At 38.9% G+C, this 19,393-nt stretch overlaps 1 protein-coding gene across 1 annotated transcript in view; it reads left to right on the top strand.

The window, feature by feature from the left end:
• Nucleotides 1-19,393, top strand: part of LOC128529396 (serine/threonine-protein kinase 32C-like) — a 118,639-nt gene that overhangs the window by 69,281 nt on the left and 29,965 nt on the right. The window lies entirely within an intron of this gene.

Below are 19,393 nucleotides of genomic sequence, written 5' to 3'. Positions count from 1 at the left end.
TCTACAAATTCAAAGAGTAAAATTGCAATAATTTGTACACCAGTATTATCAATTGCATTTCATTAATTATATTATATATTACATGCTCTTGTGTTAGTATTTAAATACTTTTTGTATAGTGTTTTGAAATACGTCTAGAGCTTTGAGTGGCCTGGAGTAAAAGTTCTCACTCACTCATCGTCTATACCACTTTATTCTGTATACTGGGTTGTGGGGGGTCTGGAGCCTATCCCAGGGGACTTAGAGGTACACCCTGGATGGGATGTCAGTTAATCTCACAGGACACATCCACACACGCTCATTTATACACGATGGGCAATTTGGAAACGCAAGTTAGCCTAATCTGCATGTCTTTGGACTTTGGGCGGAAACCGGAGTACCTGTAGCTCCATGAAACCCACATAAGGTGCAAGGTAACCACTAAGCCACTGTGCCACTGGAATGAAAGGTTTATTTTGTGTGTGTACACTCCCGCTCAGAAGTTTGAGACCACTTTCTAACTCCATGGTCAATCTTGACTTTTATTTCTTTCTACATTGTAAAGAAATGCTGAAGGCATCCAAAATATGCAATGATCTTCTTTGCACAGTTAATGTTGTGATGTATCTGCTACTCGTGCTCTGTAAAATCCTTCATAACGGCTCTAATCTGAGGTGCTGTTTGTTAATTGGTGATTTTTGAGGCTGGTAACTCTAAATGGATTTCTCCTCTGAAGCAGAGGTAAGTTTTGGTCTTGCTTTCCTGGGTCTTTTTAAGTTTCATCATCATGGTGCTTGATGGGTTTACAATGTGATGGGATAAAAATACTGTTCTTGCAAAAATTATTCCAGAATGCCTGACCTCCATGTCTTAAAATAACAACTAACTGTTCCATATGTGTTATGTGTTATTTCTTTATAAAGAGAGAGAAAGAGAGAAATGTGTGTGTGTGTGTGTGTGTGTGTGTGTGTGTGTGTGTGTGTGTGTGTGTGTGGAAGTCATCATCATTTTCCTATGCTTATGCTGGCATGTTCAACTCCATCTCTCTATCTATCTATTCTCAGAACTTGTGCGTCAGTATTTCAGATACACAAACGGCAGTTAGTAATAATAAACTGTAGTGAATCTGAAACTTTTATCGTTGTAATTATATAGCAATTGCTCCCTGCAATCTCTACTACATGGCATAATTGTGTAGTTCTCTCCTGTCTCATGCAAATTTAATGTGAAACTTAATTTCAGTGGCAAGGTCTCAGTAAGCGGTCTTATTAATGATTATTTTAGTTCTTACATCAAAAGCATGGCTTGAAATAGACTTTGTTGCTTAATTGATTGAAACAATCATACAGCAATTCATTACTGCAATTAAACACCACTCATGAACAAAATTCACTCATGTTTAATGTGATTCTAATTAGTCACACTTTATGCTAAATTGATAGAGCTCGTGACAATAATATTGAACCAACGGTTAAACCATATTAGTACTTGATTGAAAAGTATTCACTTCTGGCTTCAGTAGTGTCCGTGTTACTAGCATGCTTTAAATCAGCCAAATCAATTATTTTAAAATTTGAACGATTTTAAGGTTTTGAACAGCTATGCGGGTTAACAAATGACTACCTGATGTTGGTGGTCTCACTAGATCCATGCTGCCTGTGACTTCGATGAAATTAAAGACAATGATATTGGAACATAAGATATTGTTACAAGCCATTACTCCAACCTGTGGGTTGAGGAGGCTGACTGAATTGCATAACATTACCATGGGTTTATTAGGATCAATCCAGGAATCACGGTCAGAGATCCAAGCTGGAGCAGAGACACTTGCTGGTAGCCTCAAAAGATGTCTGCCTTCCGAATACAGCATAATACAGAGTCCAGTTGTGTGCTCATCCATGGCGTGTACTAGCAATGTGTTAGTTATGAACTGCTTGAATTTGGAATGTAGAAGTCGATACCTCTGTGGGAGAGCTGGTTGATGCCTCGCTCCCAGCAGGGGTAAAATCCTCCAAAAATCTGCCCTGTGTGTCGTAGATAAGAAAAGTGCATCTTCAAACTGTCACAACCAAATGAACCAGTTTTATAGCATCCAATCCAGGCAGAGATCCACAACATGCACACACATACTGGATACATACAGATATGCGCAAGACAAGGTAATACTATGTAAGCATAAAATGCAAGGTAGGAAAGCTGGCACTGGCCAAAACAAAGAGAAGCAAGAACATGGAAACTAAGAACACCAATAATTCAAATATGAAGACAAAGCAGGGTATACATTACATCCATCCACCTATTTAAAAACCTCTGTAGTCCAACTAAGGACCATGGAAGCTAGTGGTCACCATGGTATTTATTCCCATTGGTACCACCTTGCTTTGACCTCTGGTCAACATTTACAAACTACAACAACTGGGAACACCAGTTATCCTAACCTGCATGTCTTTGGACTGTGGGAGGAAACCAGAATACCCGGAGGAAACCCACCAAGCACGGGAAGAACATGCAAACTCAATGCACACAGACGCTAAGGCGGGAACCAAACCCAGACCCTGGAGGATCAAGGCGATAAGGCTAAAACTAACTTAGCAATGTTGCCAAAGAAACTGTAAGATGAAGCGGAAATTCATTACAACTGACCTGCTAAAAAATTTTTTTGGGGTTTTCAAATGATTTTAGTTTTTTCACACTGGTAGACAACCGATTAGTGGGAAAAAAGTTTCCATCTAGAACCTTAAAGGTTTTTTATTTGGCCATTTGCAGAAAACTGTTAATGGTTTAACAGATTTGCCTTTTGAGAGAGGGTTCCGAAGATGTAAAAAAAAAAAATCTTATTAAACATTTTTTCCTAAAAGTATGGTTCATACTGACTTTAATTTCATTTAGGAGCACTAGTTTGCTCAGTAAAGTGGCAGGGAAATTATGAGCTGCCTGCCTGTGGCAAATTTTACCTGCATTAGACAGGTGGAGGGATATTAATTTCATGGCCTATTTAGAAGAGATAAAACACCTTTTTTATTTTCTATAACAACTATTACATCACTGCTTTTTTTGTGTGCAGTTTAAAATCACTTTGCGTCAAAGAAAAACGTGTTTACCTGGGTTTAACAAGATACCTGGGATACTTGTAAGATCTTTAGCTTTACAGTTGTTCATCTATAGCACATTGCTATTAATGCTCAAGAGGGGGGTGATTATCATTTAAATATTTTATGATTATGATCTTGTTGAGGGCAACAGTTCTTTTAACAGCACAAGGAAATGCAAACTTAGCACCACATTATTTTAGTCTGCAGAACTTGTGTATGTGTGTGTGGGTGGGTATACTGATCAGCCATAACACTATGACCACTGGCAGATGAACTGAACAATAATACACTAGCAAACTGGTGACAAGATGATGACTCCCATGCTGCAGGGACCAAATCCCACAGAAATGTCAACACAGGACAAAGAAGTCTAGGCATGATAGAAAGGCACTAGAACACCCAGCGCCCACAACACTAGGCAAAGATCAGAAGGCTGCTGACCCGCCCTCCAAATCCCAAGCCGAAAGAGCAACCATGGCATGCTCCAGACAAACATGCTCGATCCATGGAGGCTTGGCCATGCAACCCACAGCGCCCAAAGTGGACAGAGGGAAACCCAAAACCAATGCAGTTTTAGTGCTAATGGATTTAATATATAATATGTACAAAATTGGTCTAGATATGAACCTGCATACTAAATGACCATGATATGGTGTAGATCCCTTTTTGTGGCATCAAAACCGCTCTGACATGTTGAGGCTCCACAAGACCTTACCAGGGCAACAAAATATTAGCAGCAGGTTTAGAGGTAAGTTGTGAGCTGGTGCCTCCATAAATCAAACTATTTTTGTCTAGCACATACTACGGAGGTTCAGATTGAGATGAGGGGGATTTGAAGGCAAAGTCAGCTGCTTGAACACACTGTCATGCTCCTGAACAAGTTTTACAGTGTGGCAGGGTGCATTTTTTGGCTGAAGGTATCCACTGAGAAAAATTATACAGTTGCCATGAAGTGGTGTACTTGGTTTGTGGTAATGTTTAGGTAGATTGTCTTATCGTACTGTATATGTCTCAAAGTAAGCTGCAATGCACGGTGTTCTGACACCTTTTTATCATAGCCAGCATTTATTTCTTCCACGGGTTCCTGCTACAGCAGATCAACTAGTCTTCACTCCCTGTGCACACTAGAGAGGCTTGGGCATGACCCCGTCACCAGTTCGCCAGTAGTCCTTTTGGTTGGTATCAACCACTGCATACAGGGAACACGCCTTTAAGACCTTCTGTTTGGAAGATGCCCTGACACTGTCACTTAACCATGTTAACAATGTGGCTCTTGTTAAAGTCCCTTGTGGCAGTTTTAATGTTATAGCGCGCGCGCGCACACACACACACACACACACACACACACTAAAACACCTGCCTGCCTGCCTGAAAGCAGCACGTGTTTAAAAACACTATGAATATTTTAGTATTTTAGTATCCATCTGCAAGACTCTCTAATAAATCTAAGGAAGGCAGCTGTGGGGAACTTCCCACCTGGCAGCGTGTGTTTGTTTGAGTTTCACATTTCAATCATTTCCCCCACTCTGTTTAGAATTCCGCCCTGTTCTCACAAACCATATGGAAGGACCTGGCTGATTGGTGCTACAAACCCATCAGCGTTGGCGCACAGAGGCAGTCAGTTAGACAGACGGACATTTCTGTAATCAGATGTCCACCTGCCTTTCCTTTCTGGCTGGAGACGAGGAAGTGTTTGTGCTAGCTGCATGACTGACAACCTTCCAACTGCCTCCTGCCCAAACCACAGCTGGTCCTGCTGTCAGACAAATTCAGGAAATATAACTAATGGCCTCACAGACCTGGCAGTAGGTTTTTTTTTTTTTTTTTGTTGCTTTTTTTTTGTCTTGGCATCCTGTCAGGTTCTAGGAGATTAATATAACTTTTTCGGGTGTATTAATCATGCTAACCTCAATGTGTACGTACCTGCAGCAGACCTTGGTTATGAGACAGTGTTGTGTGTTGTTGTAACTTTTTCTTCCCTTGTGGAATTGGAGAGTCCTATGATACGCTGCATCCCTGCTGTATAATGCTTAGAGATGCCTAAAGACAGCACACTGCTCTGCTCTGCATGGGCACACTGAAGACGGCACAGAAGTGTAAGGAAATTTTGACAGTGCAAGTGTGAATGATTGGAGATTGTCTATTTTTTCTCTTTCATTGCATTGCCTTAGGAATTGAATGTTAAGTTGTTGTCACTGAATGTTAAGTTTTTCTCAGGGCAATTCTGGGAAGGAAACTCGGCTTCTTTAACAACTTTCTACCACTAATCATCTTTCCCACAGACTTGGCAGCATTTTCCACTCTGTCTGACAAACAGACTAAAACTTGGCTCCAGCAGAAGATCATTGTACATTACATCCCACAGTATAGATGGTCTATAAAGCTCTTTTAATGTCTTTTGATAGCAAAGCAATTCTTTAAGATCATATATAGGTGGCTCAGCATCTAAGGAAATGAATTGTAGATGAAAACGCAGTGTCTAATGTGTTTCCTAAGGGTTACTACAGTATAAATGAGATCCCGAGTTCCCTTGTGGAGATGGATAAGGGAGACCCATTACTGCAGCAATCCACCAAACAGACCTCTATAGTAGAGTGGCCCGACAGAAGCCTGTCTTGCTAAAAAGGCACATTGACAGTCTGCCAAAAAATCCCCAAATGACTATTAGACCATGAGCAACAAAAATCTTTTGGTCTTTAAAGTATTTTTGAATCAGGAAATCAGGCACTAATAATTAATACCATCATCAGGCACCGCGTTAATACCATCCCAAAATCGCCGGTTTCTTCCCATAGTACAAAGACCTTTAGGTTAGGCTAATTGGCATTACCATAACGCCTGTAGTTTATGTTTGAATAAGAATCGGGCATCGAGCTGAAAATCCAACGACTTACGTAGCTACCACAGAAACAACAGATATATATCCATTGTTTTTGTGATAGCTACGTAAGTCATTGGGAAGTATCCATCGCCCGATGGTATGGATGGATGAAAATGATGATCATGCTGTCGGGATGTTATTCTGTGAATGCGGCAGAGAGACTATTCAGTATAGATGCAAAAAAAATAAAGAGCTATCCTGAGTGAAAACCTTCTCCAGGATGCTTAGGAGCTCAGGTTCTGATGACGATTTACATTTCAAAGAAAACACAGCAGTGGCTTAAGAACAATCTTCTGGAGTGGCCCTGGTCCTGAACCTACTAGGCAATCGCTGGAGAGACCTGAAAATGGCTTTGCACCAACAATGTTTGTTCAAGCTGGTTGAGCCTGAATAATTCTGCCAAGAAGAATAGAAGAAACGTCCAAAAGAAAGCAAAGCTTGAAGCATTATTTAGTTGAGTCTGTCATCGATGCTCCAAACACTTGTTTTTACTTTGTCATTGTGGAGTTGTTTTATATTTGTCATTGTCAGTGTGTAGAATGATCTGAAACGTACCAAAATTTGGAAAACCTGAAAGGGTCTGAAAACCTCCTGTTGCCACTGTTTATATTAGAAGCAGTTTGGACCATGTATAAGTAGTATGTTACTCATAGATCATGTACAATTATTACTGTAATATTTTGCTACAGTATATGGCCAGCTACTACTCTTTCCAACAAATGTTCATATCATTATATATTAATGTAAACCCCGGCCTCTAAACTCCAATGCTATTTCTTTCTTTATACGTGTAGTAGGAGTTTCCGTGGAGAGATCCCCATCTAATGATGAACTAATGATGTAGCAGCAATTTGACCTGCACTTTTTAAAGTTCATGTGGTTCTGCGCTTAACATCTTTAGACTAAAAATAAAATCACACTGAGAGTGAGTTACAAAAGTGATTATTTAAAGAGGGTAAAACAATATATCAATCCTGAAAGCTAGCAAAAAAAGGAATAATTTACGTATCCTGAACCACCAACTTCTTTCCTCACACAAGTATCTGTTTCTTTATTGCCAGCAGATTATAGCATAACACTGATCTTTTTTTAAATTTTGATTTAGGTTCTAAAGCAACAGATAATTGGTGTCATGTCTAGAGCATATAATGTTGTCAAACCTTAAAGTTGGAAAGACTTTACATGTAAGCAGAAAGTGTGTGATTGGAGACGAAGCATTTAGCAGAGAAGGACTTCCACTAATATGGAGGTTTACAGTAATGTCCTCACTTCTTATTAGGAATGCTGTGGATTGTTTAATGATGTCACAACACAACAAATAGAGTGAACCTGCATAATGTCACGTGCAGCTGCCGGCGTCATATTGGTAGACAAACAATGTAATGGACATGGGTCAGTAAAAATCAATTTTCTAACAAATAATGTGAACAATGACTGCAGTTTCTACTGTGCATGGGTGTTCCGACAGACATGTTCGGGAGCTTGATTAATCATATTTTCGATTGCCCAAGGGGATAACACATCAAGGAAAACAGATAAAAAAAGCTATCACAGCTTTGAGGTGAAAAGTGGCTGGCTTAAAAAACGGACGTGGCAATATCAGGCCTCCGAGCTATGACAACCTTCACATCTGCTCAGACCATTTTCTTGATAGGTGTTGCTTAAAATATATATTGATCTAGATCTGATTGTAAAGTGATCATTATGTTTAATTACTGTATATGTGTTGTCCCTTTCTATTGGACGGCACTGGTTATGAGTTAGAATGTTTAAATCACCTTAACAGTTTATTAGTTTTATTATTATACAGTATAATGTACATCTAAAATCTACCTTATATTTTTTTGAGGCTCTATGTGAAAAAAAAAAAAAAATCTAAATCATGATTTTTGGAACGTTAAGTTAAATTTCACTTTTCACTCCCAGTCCTGATTACTGCCAGACCTGTTTAATCAAGAAATCACTTGAATAGAACCTGCCTAATGAAGTGAAGTCATATGATCTAAAGAAATTAATGAATAGATAAGAAACAAAGTAATTAATATCTATGATTCTGGAAAGGGTGAAAATGGATTATTTGGGACTCATGATACAGTGGGGAAACTTCCCAGGAGTGGCCAGCCTAACAAAATTATTCCAAGAATACAACAATGACTCATCCTGGAGCTTATAAAAGAACCCTCAGAACAACATCTAAAGAACTGCAAGCCTCACTTGCCTCAGTTAAGGTCAGTATTCATGATTCAACAATAAGAAAGAGACTGTGGGGAAAATGGTGTAAATGGGAGAGTTTCGAGACGAAAGTCACTCCTTACCAAATATATAAATAAATGATTAAAATAAAATTAGAAAGGCCCAAATAGCTTTTCAAAGCACTGTATAATTAGTTTTACCAAATTTAAGATATGTGTATAATATAATATTAAATCCTCAGGTAAAATGACTCACCCAGCAAGATCAAAAGATCAAAAGCGACACAAAAGTTTAGTTGGAAATATAGCCTCTTCCGTCCCTTAAGGCCACGCCCTTCAAATCACATGTATAATGCACTACAGGCAACAGGATTAACAGCCATGTTATTGTTTTTGTTGATAGTTGCTGGAATCGTGGATAGTGTGAATAGTGGATAGTGTATTGATAGTTGCTGGAATGTGAGAAAACCAAATATTTCGTTTCTTGACCTTACAATATCTGACCTAATTTTCACTAGGAAGCAGCCAATAGAGACATAATTCACCTCATATATGGTTGTCTTTGTCATAGTAAGTCTTTGGGATAACTTGACACATTTTATGTAAGATTTGTATTGTACAGAGTTTTTATGTGATCGTGTATGCGCACAGGCTTCCAGATGGCAAATGAAAAGGTCGCCAATCTGCCTTTTTTTTAGCGACTGGTTTTATCCTGGCAGTCTCACTGGTGACTATCCACAACAAAAAAAAAATATCTAAAAGACACGCAGCATGTTAAGTCCGGGTATACACTCTTCCTTCTGCTGCGTCTGCCTGCCTGGCACGACAGTACAGAAGCACGCATGATAGTAAGGCAGAGCTGCATTCAGTAATAAGAGTGGCCGTGAACATAGAAAAGTTCATCAGACCGTTAAATTATCATACGTCTGTTTTACAGTCATATGCACTCTTGCTCACAGTGTATGTACTTGCATGCATGCATTGCAGAACAACAGAAGAGACTAATTTAGCATAGAATTTGGAAAAGGTTCTGATTGGACGGATTTTTTAAATCTCGGCTTTTAAAAATCACTCAATGCCGTGCTTAGCCTTGTGCATGACATAGCTTAGCTAGCCAAACTTAGTTAACGTAATTCAACATTGTCCTTTAAACACTTTGCCCTATTCCCTGTTAAAAGAATGCCGGTTAAGGGGGAAAAAAATCCTCCATTTGCGAGTGTTCCGCAAGACGAGCAAAGATTTGTAATAAATTTTGATTTGAAAAATGAGCAAGTCTTGGTTTACGAGTACCAAGTATCATGTATCACGCAGACGCTTCTTGTTTTGACACATAAAACATATTGAAACATGTGTACTGTTTCTTATAACACGTGTGTGCACGTGTAAAGCAAAAGAAAATCTCATTAGAGTGCATAATTTGACACCGTGCCGGTTCACACATTCTCTCTCTCTCTCTCTCTCTCTCTCTCTCTCTCTCTCGCCTTTACTGTGTGTGTGTGTGTGTGTGTTTGTGTGTGTCAAATTACATGCGCACACATAAATGAAAACACTTAATTGTCGGGATTTATTTTTACTTTTTTTTTAAAAGGTAAAGTGCAGGTTAATTTGTTTTATTTTTACTTCGTATTTTGTGTGAATTATTTTAATGTATATATTTTTTAGGGCTGTGGAACGAATAATTTGAATTTCCATTATTTCCGATGAAAAATTTGCATTTGTTTACGAATGTTTTGGAATATGAGCCCGCTTCCAGAACGAATTATGCTCGTAATCTAAGGTTCCACTGTATTTAATAATAATTTGTAAAGAATCTGCGTACATTGTAATCAATAATGTGTTGATATAACACAGTAGCAGCAACAGGTTATAATAACACAGTAGCAGGTAATCCTGGTAACTTTAGGTCCTCGGATATCTGTAGCTTCTACTATGGAAACTGGAAAAAAAATATTTAAAACTGAATATACTGAAACAAAAACTAGTTACAAACCGTATATTATTGAAATGTATGCAGATTGTGAATAAACGTGATCTGATTAATTTACAAGATGGATTCTAATATTATTAATATTAGCAGATTATTATTATGTACATTACTAGCTTATGCAATATTAACAAATTATTGATTACAATATACAGTATGTAGGTTACTCACAAATTACTATGACTACTGCATTAAGTAATATTAGTATTATGTTGTCCTTGAAAACAATAACTAGTCTCATCTATCTAGGAACTTCTGTACTAGGGACTGTAGAGGCCATTGGTGACCACTGTATTTATTCCCATTTTAGACCATGGTAGGACGCCATTCACAGACAACATTCAGTCATCATTCACACGATTGGAAACGCCAATTAGCCTAATCTGCATGTCTTTGGACTGTGGGAGGAAGCCAGAGAAGCCAGGGGTACACAGACAGACCATGCACACAGACCCCGTGACAGGAATCGAACCTGGACCCTGGAGGTGCAAGGCGACAATTCTAAACACTACGCCACTGTGACACCAACAATAACTAGTGCGTGAAATTAATGGCAGGGTAGCTACTGGCAAATCGCAACAAATTGTGACTTTTCTTTACTCCCTGCCCATCCAAACCCTGCATCCTCTACATCAGAAGCTATTAAGGACTAATTCAACTAATGTAAGTTCTCAAGTACAGTCATCCTAGGCAGACTCAGTCAGTATTCAGAAATCATTATGCTACAGTATAATGCTAACAAAGCACGGGTTCTGAAGTGTTTTGCACCCATGACTCAGAGTGGCTCATCTTGTTATGAAAAGCATTACGTTTTGGCTCCTAAAAATTAGATTTGGCGTCTTAATAGTATTTTGGATTTTAGGGCCAAAAGTTTCAAATGATTTATGTTTGTCTGGAGCTCTGACGCACATATGTTAGACGTTTTCTTGTATTTTCTACGCTTTCTTTTTATAAAGCAGGTGGTAAAAATGCGTAAAAGTCTGTAGAACCCCTTAAACAGAGCACATTTAGAAACAGTATTTCCATATTGCACGTGCTGCATTTAAGCGGCACGTCTTTTCCTGATGCTTTTTATTCCTGCGTATTTTATCTGCAGCTTTGAACACAGGCACTGCTTTGAAAAGGAACCACATGCTCACCTCAGAGAAGCTTCATTATGTTTCAGTTAGGGAGAGCAGGCCGTGTCTCTTTTCCTCTGCAGGAAATATGTGCCGTAAGCCCTGAAAATGTCAAGCATGCCGAAAGCTGTAATTACTGTATCCATTTACACCACTCTGAGACGTGACAGGGAGTCGCCGGTTGTTCTGAAACAGCTTGTTTGGATAAATATATAAGAATTTCTATAGCTCACAATCAACTAATCCATCTGAATGAAGTAGTGTTTTCAAAGTGTGCAAATAATTCAATATTTTTGATGTTTATATAACCGACTGCATGCTGTATTTACTTAGACTGCATATGTTCGTTATTGCTGTATAAGTGGATGAATATATTTTTTTTATTGTGACATGAAGTTAATAGCCATGGTGGAAAACTGAAGAGTCAGCACTCTGGTCTTCATTAAGTGAATAACTGTGACCTCTCAAAACCCACTGCCAGATAACATCACAAGTCACAGCGGACTTATAAACCTTATCGCTGACACAGCCACAGTCAGTTTTCCCCCTGATATAATCAATAAGCAAGCTTGAAGTCTCTTCTCTTACTCCATCTTATATCAGGAAGTCTAGATTTATTAACCATATAACCAATTACAGTATATTCAGAAAGTGTTCAGATCCATTCATTTTTTCATTTATCTTCCATGTCACCTACTGTGTATAGGGTCGCGCGAGTCCTGAGTTAGGGTTAGTCCCAGAGAGTTAGGGCATGAGGCGTGGTACGCCCTGGATAGGGCGAGATCCATTCACTCACTCTTCTTCTAGACCTCTTTAACCTGTATGCAGGGTCGCGGGGGGCCTGGAGCCTATCCCATGAGACTTAGGGCTCAAGGCAAGGTACACCCTGGATGGGATGTCATTCCATTACAGGGCGCACACATACATAGACACACACTCACACACTCATTCACACACTATGGGCAATTTGGAAATGCTAATTAGCCTAATTTGCATGTCTTTGGACAGAGGGAGGAAATCAGAGTACCCAGAAGAAACCCACCAAGCACAGGAAGAACATGCAAACTTCATGCACACAGACCTAATGTGTGAATTGAACCCAGACCCTGGAGGTGCAAGGTACCGCAGAGATCATCTTTGCAAAAATTATGGTGTTATAAATTTTAAATGGTTTAAATGTAGACTTTTGTCCTTTTGTCTACACACAACTACCTGGAAAAAAGTTTTTTTTTCATGTAAAACTAAAATCTCTCATTTACGTTGATAAGCATTCAGCAGTTTTATAGAAGTCTTTTTGGATCCGTCTGTACAAACACTGTGCACCTGGATTTGGTCGGTTTCTCACATGCATGCTTACAGATGCTGAACTGCTATCCTCAGGTTTGTCCACAGATGTTTCCTTTTACCCATTTTTTTTTTGGCTGCAATCATTCTTCCCTCAATCCCAACCAATCTCCCTATTCCTGCCACTGAGATGCTACCACAGGAAAGGTTTTAACCAGTTGATAAGCAGAACATTGACTTGTCTCATTAGAACAGAGAAGCTTTTCCACATGCTCTCAGGGTCCTCTAAGTGCCTGCCACGTGGCTTTCACTTAGAAGTGGCTTACGTGTAGTGACTATGAAGACCTCATTGATGTTGCATTCCCAAAAGGGATGTCCTTCTGACAGGTTCTGCCATTTCTACAGGGGATTACTGAAGCTCTATCAGAGCGCCACTGGGTTATTGGTCACCTCCCTGACCAATAATCTTTTTAACTACTGTAGTTACATTACCCCCAGCACAACTTACATTTAACTCTTTTATACAACTTTTTATTCATTTCACAATGTTGGAGCCCACTGTGCACACTGAATATTTTTAGCTTTAGATATGCTTTTAGTGTATACTGTACACTTACTCTGAAGTGGGTCTTAAATTAATTTGATGCAGTGGTCTACCTAGAGTATGTACTTCATGTGGGATCTTATACACACACACACACACACACACACACACAGGAATTCACCTTGTACAGTAAATTATGTATAATTAATTGAATTTGTACTCTATTCACTTTTTAGGGACATCTCGAGATAAAAAAATCTAACAATGAGCTCACACATACCCAATCCTCTGAATATGTATACAAATACAAGTAAGCTATTTATAACCTGAGTAAATATAAAATGCAGTTTAAAATGATGATTTCAATTATTTATAGAAAAAAGCTTTCCAAACCTACCTGGTAAACACAACCTACCTATAAACCCAATAAGTGGTTGGGCCACACTTAGCAGCAACAACTACAATCAAGCATTTGCGATAACCAGCAATGGGTCTTTACACCGCTGTGGAGGAATTTTGCCCCACTCTCTTTTGCAGAATTGTTTTAATTCAGCCACATTGTAGGGTTTTCCACCATGATTGGCCTGTTTACGGTCATGCCACAGCATCTCAATTGGATTTAACTCTGGACTTTGACTAGGCCACTTCAAAACCTTAATTTTGTTTTCTTGAGCCATTCAGAGGTGTACTTGCAGGTGTGTTTTGGAACTTGAAGTCACAAACTAATGACCGGACGTTCTCCTTCAGGATTTTCTGGTGGAGCGCAGAAATTAGGAGGTCATCAATCATGGCAAGTTGTCCAGTCCTGAAGCTGCAAAGCAGCCCCAGATCATCATGCTACCACCACCATGTTTGTATTATGTGCTTTTTATAAAATGTGGTGTTAGTTTTTACGCCAAATGTAACAGGACACACAACTTCCAAAAAGTTTAACTTTTGTCTCATCAGTCCATAGAATATTTGCCAAAAATGGTATATGTGAGACAAGACATTGAGTTCTTTATAATGAGCAGTGGCTTTAGCCTTTAAAGTCTCCCATGGATGCCATTTTTGCCCAGTCTCTTACTTGTTGTTGAATTATAAACTGTGACTTTAACAGAGGCAAGCAAGGCCTCCCTAGATGAGTCATCGGTGTACTCTTGGAGTAATTCAAAATGACTTTTTTTACAAAGGCCCATGTAGGTTTTTGCCATCGTTTTTCCCTTAATAAATGAAATCATCATTTAAAAACTGCATTTTGTATTTTTTCTGGTTATCTTTGTGCAATATTTACATTTACATTTACATTTAGGCATTTGGCAGACGCTCTTATCCAGAGCGACTTACATTTTTATCTCATTATACATCTGAGCAGTTGAGGGTTAAGGGCCTTGCTCAAGGGCCCAACAGTGGCAACTTGGTGGTTGTGGGGTTTGAACCTGGGATCTTCTGAACCGTAGTCCAATGCCTTAACCACTAAGCTACCCCTGGCCCTGGCAATATAATATCCCCTAAAAAACAGTAAGGGGTAAATGCTTTTTCAAGGTCTGTACACACAGCAATGATACTGTATAATGAGAGCTTATATCATAATTAACATGTGTGTGCATTTGTATATATATTTACACATTGTGTCATTCCCCTTTAAGAAGATTTAACATTCTCCCAGGGTGAGTCATCAGCAGGATTCACACGGAATGTGTCAGAGTATGTGTACCTCAGTCACTCAGTCACTCACTCACTCAGACACACACACACGCACACCCACAAACACAATCTGAGTCAGTGAATGTCAGTCACAATGCTAAGACTGGCATTGATAGGTCTGGGCAGACTGGCAGACTGATAGCACAGCTAAGTGCCGCGTGAGGGGATTAAATCTGCCAGCAAAGAGGGGTCAGAACCATTCCAGTTTGTGCTGACTTCTGCTTTAAAGAAAGATGCCTAGTCTTTCTCTTTTTTTCTTTTTACAGCTTGTACACCCTGACATTTTTCAATATACAAACATTATATACTGTACATATTTACCAATCCATCCATCCATCCATCCATCCATCTAGAAACCTCTGTAATCTAACTAGGGACCATGGAGGCCAATGGTGACCATTGTATTTATTTCGATTTGTACGACTGTGGTAGGACCTCCGGTATCATCCATATGCACACTTACACACTACAGGCAAATTGAAAATGCCAATTAGCCTCATCTACATGTTTTTGTACAGTAAGAGGAAACCAGCCCGAACCCACTAAGCAGAGAACATGCAAATTCCAGACCTGACAAGGGAATCGAACCCAGGACCTGCTCCGAGGACCCATTCATGCTTCCAGAACCGCTTTTTCACAGGTTCGCTATGCCATCAGGGAACAAAAACTACATAATGTAGTTTACTGTATGTGATAATCTGGTCATTCACTGCATTCAGGTCATCAGCTGACATCATTGCTCCAAAAGAGTCATTTTAACTTTTAATAAGAGTAATGAAAAGGGTACTGGATCAAGGAGCAAACAGGCAGCATATGCGCTATTCATAATTTGTTAAGACATTTAGTGTGTTTAAGGGTAGAGTGGTTCTTTAACTGTAGTCCATGCATGTCTTTTGTTTTGATATCTCACAATTCGCTGGTGTACTTCTCCATCATTATCAGAATTACCAAGTGGCACTAAAAAGTAGTCAAAGTGAAATTTATTTATAAAGCACATTTAAACACAACAGAGCTGACCAAAGTGCTGTACAATCCAAAATAGCAGCAGCCATATTAAGACTTGACCTATAAAAACCAGACAATGATGATAAAAAAATTATAACAGAAAATACAACCCAAATAAACACAATAAAACAAATCTATAAGAAGTCCACCTTCAGTACATTGAAATAAACAATATATATATATATATATATATATATATATATATATATATATATATATATATACATATATATATATATATATTTTTTTTTTTGATAGCCTGTTTCATATGACTAAATTACTGTGTAATAGAGTGAGCAGTAATACAGAGCTTTAGTGTATATTTGTGTCATGTGTTTGTACGTGAAGGATGGTGGCCAATCAGGTAGCGCATGTGCTCTTCATAGAGGACACGGCTCTTAGTTCTGCAGCACTTTGCAGCGGCTACTTTAGTTTTGAAGTTCATACAGGACGATGCTTTAGAAGTGCACCTTGTAGAATAAGGCCAGAGGAAAGATGGAGGAGGGAGGCACAGAGCACTTACTGTACGGTGAGGGCAAGACCAAACGGAATTATGGTGTGTGTGTGTGTGTGTGAGTGAGTGTGTGGTCTGATCGAGTTGCTCGTCTACCCACTGCTCTCCTCTTACTGTTTTCTGGGCCACTGCGCAAATTTCAGGAAAATGCAATGCCCTCTCCCTGTCTCTCTCTATCACACTTACTTTTCTTTCCATCCTTCTTTCTCTCTCTCTCTCTCTCTCTCTCTCTCTGCTTCCCCTGGCTCATTTTTCATCATGTCCTGATTATTTCAGTCTGCCTCTCAAACTCCTTTCAGCCTTGTAGCCTTCTTTTCTCTCTCTCTCTCTCTCTCTCTCTCTCTTTCTCTTTCTGGCTATAGAAAATACCTCACTGCATCTTCAAACTCTTTCTGTTCTGTCCCTGAAGCCTGGCCTAGAACCTTAGCGCCACAAGGTGCTTTATACCTTGCAATGTCCCTGATTACCCTTCTTATCTTTAAACCTTGAAATGTCAGTGGGCATGTGAATGATTTGTTGGGGAGCAGACTAGAGCATGTGGATCCATAAGCACTGATGCTTTGATTGCCCCACTTTAACTTGAAAAAAGATGAGGATAATGTTCCAATTTAAACTGTCTCTGAAGTATTTGTCATCAACTCAGTGATTTACCCTAATATTTCATTTTAGCAAACAATTCGTATTAATTTATCCTTTCCCTATCCCACGTTATTGTTGCATAAATCGACATTAAAGCCTATCTGAAACTAGAATAGGTTTAATACTGTACATAGGTGGTGTAGTGGCCTCGCACATGCAGGGTTTGATTACCACCTTGGGTCTTTGTGCATGGAGTTTGCATGTGTTCCCCGTGCATGGTAGGTTTCCTCCCACAGTCCAAAGACATAAAAATTGGCATACCAAAATTGCCCATAGTGTGTGTATGACCTGCAATGGATTGGCACCCTATCCAGGGTGTGCCCAAAGTCTCCTGGGATGAGCTCCAGGCCGCCACGACCCTGTGTACAGTATAAATCAAACGAGTATTTATTTTGTACAATAAATAACCTTCTATGTGTGTTTATGAGTTGGTTAAACATCGCTTTTGCGATTGCCCAAGCAGATGAGCTCAATCTTGTGTTCCTCTGCTTGAGAAGTTTGACACCGGCATCGATTCTTGAGCGAAACAATCTTGACCCATTCTTAAACTTGGAAGTAAATAAATGTCATGACCAATGTAGTCTAGTCTTACTCTTTTTAACTGAAAAGGACGCAATTCATTTTTAATATTACCTTTCATACGAGGATGTGCAGGTCGTCGTGAAGGATTTAGACTAGCCAGTGAGCTAAAAGTCAGTGACCATTACCGTTTGTCCTCCTTCTGTCTGCTCTTATTGTGATTTATAAGGACGATGCTTTCAGGCTCTCATGTTTCATTGCTTATAAAATCACTGTGAGTACTAGACTGCAGCTTCTTGCTTGATATCAGTGTACGTGTGTGTGTTATAAGGTATATGTACTGTATGTTGCATGCATATTGCACATAGCCAGAACAAAACTAAAAGCTACTTAAAAGGACAGAACAGCATTGTGCATTAGGAGAGAAGCAATAACAGTTTAGCAGTAAACCTGGGGAAGGTTTTCAGTATTATATACGAGTCACATTCTAGATTTTAATGCTGTAACTTGCAACTGATGAAATTATTAAGCATGTAATGACACGAGACAGAATTGTGAAGATCTCAAGCAACAAGTAGCAATTACACGTGAGTGTCCTAACATTTTGAGAAACAACATTATAAACACAACTTGACTGGAAAAAGCAACAAAGCCATAAACATCACTGTGAGTACAACAGATTTAACAATATGCGGGTAAAAAGGTTAAGGAACCCACAACTACTCATCCTTAGACAGGTGCACCATGTCAAAGTTCTTAACTACTAAAAGTAGCTCAGTGGATAAGGCATTGCACTCCGGTTTGGAAGATTCCAGGTTCAAACCCCACAACCCTTGAGCAAGGCTCTTAACCCTTAACTGCTCAGATGTATAATGAGATAAAAATGTAAGTCGCTCTGAATGAGACCGTCTGACAAATGCCTAAATGTAAAAGGAAGCATAGACAAACTTTTGGAATTTCTTTGAAAGGATATAATATGGACAGAAAAAATAGTCGTAGTCGATAATTCAGCTCATCATAGTTTGGAGAAAGAAGTTTTACATGTAGAATCCAAGAACATCATACCCACAGTGAAATACAGATAAGCAAGCCTCTTGATATGAAGGTGCATTTTCTTCTCTACAAATGGTAAAAGAAAAGAAAAAGCCATCAAATAAAAATGAATCTGGATGCCTTATTTTAGTGGTGAGTTTGATTCCATCAACTAAGAAACTGAATCTGGAGAATAAAATAAATGTCTCATTAATACAACAACTTAAAACACCCCACTTAAATCACATTTAAAAAATTAAATTGTGAGTCCAACAGAGCGACCCTAGTAGCCTTTTAATTCTTTTAACAACATACTTTTATAGCTTTATATATATTAGTTAGTTATATTTAACCATGTCAAAAAATTTTCTGTCTGTTCTTTCTTCGAGTTTTATTTATGATCATCAACTAATACATACAGCCATGGCCAAATGTTTTGCGAGTGACACAAATATTAATTTTCTACCATCAGTCCTATGCCAACAGTAAATTATCCTGAGACCATTCATGTGTAAGGTTGCTTCTCAGCCAAGGGAGTGGGCTCACTTAAAATTTTGCCTAAGAATGCTAAAACATCCTCCAAGAGCAACTTCTCCCAACCATCCAAGATCAGTTTTCTAGCATGACGGAGCACCTTGCTAAAAGGCAAAAGAAATTCCCCAGACCGTAATCCCATTTAGAACTTGGAGACTTAAGAGACAGGTGGACAAACAAAAACCCACAAATTCTTCAAATTCTTACAAACCCCAAGCACTGATTATGAAGAATGGGCTGCCATCAGTCAAGTTGATTGACAGCATGCCAGGGAGAATTGTAGATGTCTTGAAAAAGAAGGATCAACACTGTAAATAATGACTTTTTGCATAAACTTAATGTAATTGTCAATAAAAGCCTTTGGCACTTAGGAAATGCTTGTAATTATAC

Source organism: Clarias gariepinus, chromosome 8 (genome assembly GCF_024256425.1).
Source record: "Clarias gariepinus isolate MV-2021 ecotype Netherlands chromosome 8, CGAR_prim_01v2, whole genome shotgun sequence".
In the NCBI taxonomy this organism is placed as follows: Eukaryota; Metazoa; Chordata; class Actinopteri; order Siluriformes; family Clariidae; genus Clarias; species Clarias gariepinus.
The sequence above is the reverse complement of the archived record's forward strand: the minus strand, read 5'-3'. Positions and strand labels throughout refer to the sequence as shown.